Raw genomic sequence first — 5,804 nt, 5'->3', positions numbered from 1 at the left:
CAATCTGAATAAATCAAAATTTGAAATTAATTTTTGCACTGTCTATAGGAAAGAAAGAAAGAGATTCCTGGAGAAATGAATAAAACGTTCATTCATTCCCACCTGGATAAAATTCAAATTTATATTAAACAGAGAGGTGATTACTTATAGTAGAAAAAGCTTTATAGGATTCCCCAGTATAGCAAGCTCCCCTTCAGATATCTAAAATCTGATTCTGTTTTTAAAAATTCAACTTATACACAAGTTCATTCATTCTCTAGAGCTGGAAGAAATTATAGAGGTCAGATAGTCCAATTTTCTCATTTTACAGATGTCTAGAGCAGTCAAATGACTTGTCCAACATCACATGGCCAGTTAGTGGTTCAACCAAGATTAGAACCCAGGTCTTCAGACTTTTGGGCCATTTCTCTTTCCATTATACAATGTTTACTCTCATTTAAATTTTCAGGCACATGCTTTGTATCATGAGGTTTGTGTTACTCAATAAAAGGCACTTTTAAATCACTCTTAGAACTATTTTAGCAACACATTTATATATCAACAATGATATATTAACTATACATGATTATTATCTATCTGTTCCTTGAAACAAGTCGATAAAATCTCTATTTTGTGAAGTAAAGCTGAATCAGGAAAACAAAATGCACAAATACACAATAGCTATAACCCTGTAAATGGAAAACACAAAACAAAAAAAAATTGCAAATGATCACTGTGTAGTGATAATAACTAAGTGTTTTCCTGAAGACATACTAAAAATGCACCTCCCTCCCTTCTTTGTAGAGGTAAGGAGCTACAAGTATGAAATTGTGTGGAGCCCTCCTTTCAGGATACTCTATAACTCACAACACACACACACACACACACACCCCATGCACTTCCCAATAGCTGCTTATAGTAACACAATTAGCTCACACAATTAAGTAACACAAAAGCAAAGACATTATATAAGATGACATCGGTGACCTGCAAATATTCGGTCCATACACACAGAGCCTGTGGGAAGAGTGGACTCAAACTTAAGGTCCCCTCCCTCCCCAAACTACCTTATATCCATTTTGCATACATCGTGTATGTACCTACACCTCTACGAGTTGCTTCTCCTACTAAAATGTTAGCACCTTACCTGCAAGACACACTTCACTTTGCCTTTGTATTCCTAAGGCTTAGGATAATGCCCTGCATGTAGGAAAGGCTTTAGACATATTTGCTGATTGATTTACTTAGAAATTCCAGGAAAGAAGGATCACATCTAACAGGTGTTTCATCAAAGGCTACATGGAATAAGCAGCATTTGAGCTGAGCCTTGAAGGAAAGGAAGGATCTAAACATTAAGAAAGGATACATTCCAGATACATGGGAGATGCATATCATTATAATATTTACATAGCACTTTAAGTTTTGCAGAATTCTTTTTTTTTTTTTGGTGAGGCAACGGGGGTTAAGTGACTTGCCCAGGGTCACATAGCTAGTAAGTGTCAAGTGTCTGAGGCTAGATTTGAACTCAAGCCCTCCTGACTCCAAGGCCAGAGCTCTATCCACTGCGCCACCTAGCTGCCACCCAGCTGCCACCCAGCTGCCCCCTAGAATTCTTTACATATGTTATCTCATTTAATCCTCACAACCTTGAGAGTCAGGTGCTATTGTTATTTCCATTTCACAGATAAAGAAATGGAGACCAACATAAGCTAAGTCACACACTTAACCTCAGGATCACACAACTAAGTAAGTGTCTGAGGCAGAATTTGAATTTGGGCCTTCTGATTCTAAGTCTAACCCTTTATCCACTGTGCCACATAGCTGTACAAATGTATAATGTGGTAGATTAATATAATGGAATAATACTGAGCTGTGAGAAATGAGGAAAAATACAGCTTCAAAGAGACATGGAAAGACTTGTATGAACCAATGCAGTGCAAAGTAAACTAAACCATAATTATTTATAGAATAATATCAATAGTATAAAAATGAATATTTTTATTTAATATTTTTTCCTTAATTACATGTAAAAACAATTTTTAACATTCATGTTTTTGAAATTTTGAATTCTAAATTCTCTTCCTCCTTCCCTCCTTATTGATTTTTTTTTGGGGGGGTGAGGCAATTGGAGTTAATTGACTTGCCCAGGATCACACAGCTAGTGAATGTTATGTGTCTTAGGCTGGATTTGAACTCAGTTCTCCTGACTCCAGGGCCGATGCTCTATCCGCTGTGTCACCTAGCTGCTCCTCCACCCCCCTTATTGAGAAGGAAAACAATTCATTATAGATTATAGGTTATATATGTGCAGTCATGCAAAACATATTTCCATATTAGTCATGTTGTGAAAGAAAACACAGACCAAAAAAGCCAAGAAAAATAAAGTTTAAAAAATATGCTTCAAACTGTATTCAGACACCATCAGTTCTTTCTCTGGAGGTAGACAGCATTTGTCATTTTGAGTCCTTTGGGATTGTCTTAGATTATTGCATTGCTGAGAGTAGCTAAGTCATTCACAATTGGTCATCATACAATATTGTTGTTGCTGTGTGCAATGTTCTCCTTGTTCTGCTAAAAAAAAAAATGAACCATTTTGAAAGACTTAAGACATTTGATCAACCCTGATTCCAGAGCCTAAGGTACGGTGGCCAAGGGGCTCCTGTTGCTCTCTGCTGAAGCCCAGTGGCTCCCCATGATCTCCAAAGATATTGAATTAAACCAGGCCTACACAACATACGGCCCACGGACAAGGGATTTCTAGCAGCCCTTGAAAAATGGACGGTTGCCACTGCCCATCTCCTGTTTGTCACGTGACCCGCTGTAACCAACCAAGTAGAGAGCGTCAGTCTCTAGTCTAACCTGTCTGTGGCCTGAAGAAGTGTAGCCTCTTTTAATTTTGGGCCCCTATCCACTGTCAGGTTGTACAAGTCTGAATTAAACCTTCTAGTTCTTGTAACTGACACAAACCCAGTTTGGAGGCGAAAAGAAGCTTTGAAAGCATCTCAGTTGACATTATCAAAATGTGTACATGCTGTCATGGTGATGAGAAATTCTCACTTACTTATGAATCATTCCAACAAACTTGCTGTGATAGCAAATCATATTTAAGAGAGTTGATTCTTGTATCCCGGAAAGAACTGAAAATTTGGAGACTTATTTGGTGATCCTGGCAATGATTCTGCCGAGTATTATCCTCCAGGTAGTAGGGATGGAAAATATGAGTTATTAAACTGTAGCAAAGGAAGAAATTACTGAAGAGATTAGAGATCTCATGACCAAAATGACATGGAGGGGCAGGGTACAGAAATGCTGGTGGCAGAATCTCTCACAAAGCACTTTGTTATAGTGACAGCATAAGCAAGGAGTTAAAGATAACCAAGAAATGAAGTCGAGAATATTGGTCATTTAGACTGCAGAAGACAATGTATCGCAATATATGAACTTCATGAATGTCCTCTTCGTAGCGCAGAAACAGAATATTATGATTGACTCTTGTGTCTTAGATACTGATTCAGGGCTCCTCCAACAGGCCTGAGACATTACAGGGGGCATATACCTGAAGGTGTCCCAGATGCCATCTCTTCTTCCATATTTATTATAGGTATTTCTTCCTGATCAAGACCAAAAGTCTCAGTTAAACCTCTCACCTCCTATTCATGTTGACTACAGAGCTGCCTGCTTCTGCCATAGAAATCTCATTGTAGGGGCAGCTAGGTGGCGCAGTGGATAGAGCACTGGCCCTGGATTCAGGAGGACCTGAGTTCAAATCCAGCCTCAGACACATAAGACTTACTAGCTGTGTGACCCTGGGCAAATCACTTAACCCCATTACCTATACCCCCAAAAAAACAAAGAAAGAAAAGGAAAAAGAGAAATCTCATTGTAATTGGTTACATCTGCTTTGTATGTTTGTCAATATTCTGCAATTTCAGCCCTATTTGCACCTCATGTGAGACAACTTTTAAAATTTCAACTGCCACCTGTTCTGAAAGCCAAAAAGAAGACATTAAAAGCATATTCCTAGTGACCATAAACCGCCCCCCCAAACACTTAACCCTCTTTTCCTACAGTAGAGATTTTAACTGAGTAATCTATGCTGAATGTGTTGTTAGAAGAAATGATAGAATACTTTGGAATTGTCTTAGATCATTGTCTTAACCAGAGTAACTAAATTTTTCACAATTGGCCATCATTACAATATTGCTATAATTTTGTAAAATATTCTCCTGGTTCTCCTCACTTCACTTTGTATCAGTTCATATAAGTCTTTCTAGGTTTTTCTGAAGCCATCCTGTATTTCTTACAGCACAATGTTATTTTATCACAATAGTACATTAAAACTTGTTCAATTTATTTTTTAAAATGATAAAAAATTGTTTTTACATGTAATTGAAAAAAATATTTTTTAAATGTTTAAAAAGAAGAAAGTGGAGAAGTTAAATCTCTTATCTCTTCTTTGGGGCCATCTTGTTCTTTATAATTTTACTACATTTACTTTTGTTTCATAATTGCTCTATTTACTTTGTTATAGTAATTGTGTATGTTATCTCAGATTTGCTTGCACCACTTCATGTAAGTCTTTCCATTTTCTGTGTATTTATCATGTTTGTCACTCCTTCCAGTAATATTCCATTGTATTCCTATATCACAATTTGTTTAGACATACCCCAATGAGTGGCATATACTTTGTTTCTAATTTGTTGCTAACACAAAAGTATTGCTATTAATATTTTGGCCTATAAGAGGACTTTCTTCTTATCAATAATATCATTTGGGTATATGCCTAGCAGTGGAACCTCAAAGTCAGCAGGCATGAATATTTTTGTCATATTATTTGAATAATTCCAAATTAATTTCAAAAATGGTGGAGTTAATTAATAGCTCAAACAATAAAGATCTACTATTCTAACATTAAAAAAATGATAACTGTATACAAATAGCTGAGAGCACTAATGTGGCTAGTCCCTTCAGGACATTTTTTCAAAAACAAATTCCTCCTTTGTTTCCAGGGGGGAGAGAGCTGGTTGGAGAGGTTCTGCTCCTGGGTAACATGAGGGGGAGAACACTTACCTCTCCTCTGAATTTTTTTTTAGGCAGCTGGGGATAAGTGACTTGCCCAGGGTCACACAGCTAGTGAGTGTGAAGTGTTTGGTCTGAGGCTAGATTTGAACTCAGGGCCAGTGCTCTACCCACTGCCCCCCCTAGCCGCCCCTCTTCTGAATTTTTAAAGCACTGTTATTTTCAGTTTATTTCAATAAGTATTAAGCTATAGTTTGAAGCGTACTATATTTGCTCTCTTTTTTTGTTGTTATTTTTTGTTTCTTCTTTCTCATGGTTCCTCCCACTGGTTCTAATTCTTCTTTCCAACATGACTAGTGTGAAAATATGTTTAATATTAAAAAATAAGTATTAAGCGGTTTACAATGTGCATGAGTGCTATGTATAATCGTCTCTTGGGTAATCACTTATTAAAATAACCACTGTGTTGACTTCCGATGTTATCACATGAATATTTTGTCTTCTGTCTGGTACTCTTTTGTGAAATGCAGGCTATGTGAAATTTTCACATAATTATGACAATTTAAACACATTTTTACTCATCCCCACCTCTTGTGGCTTTAATCAAGACAGAGATTCTTCCTTAAGTAGCCAGCTATTAGCTTTTGCAGCAGAAATGTAAACAAAATTCTCCATTCATTAATTTGCTACTCATTCTCCCTCTCAGACATCAGTCCTTAACCCTGAAAAAGCTTTTATTAAGCACAGCTATTTTTACCCAAACAATAATCACCAAATGATTACAGAGCCTTTTTTTTTTTGATAAA

The 5,804-nt window shown here is 36.8% G+C and overlaps 1 pseudogene; it reads left to right on the top strand.

The window, feature by feature from the left end:
* Positions 1-2,937: 2,937 nt before the first annotated feature.
* LOC110222080 (general transcription factor IIH subunit 3-like) lies at positions 2,938-4,003 on the top strand (annotated as a pseudogene).
* The last annotated feature ends 1,801 nt before the right edge of the window (positions 4,004-5,804 follow it).

This window comes from Phascolarctos cinereus, unplaced genomic scaffold (genome assembly GCF_003287225.1).
Source record: "Phascolarctos cinereus isolate Bilbo 61053 unplaced genomic scaffold, phaCin_HiC Scaffold_4;HRSCAF=312, whole genome shotgun sequence".
NCBI classification, from domain to species: Eukaryota; Metazoa; Chordata; class Mammalia; order Diprotodontia; family Phascolarctidae; genus Phascolarctos; species Phascolarctos cinereus.
This window is presented reverse-complemented; position numbering and strand designations above follow the sequence as displayed.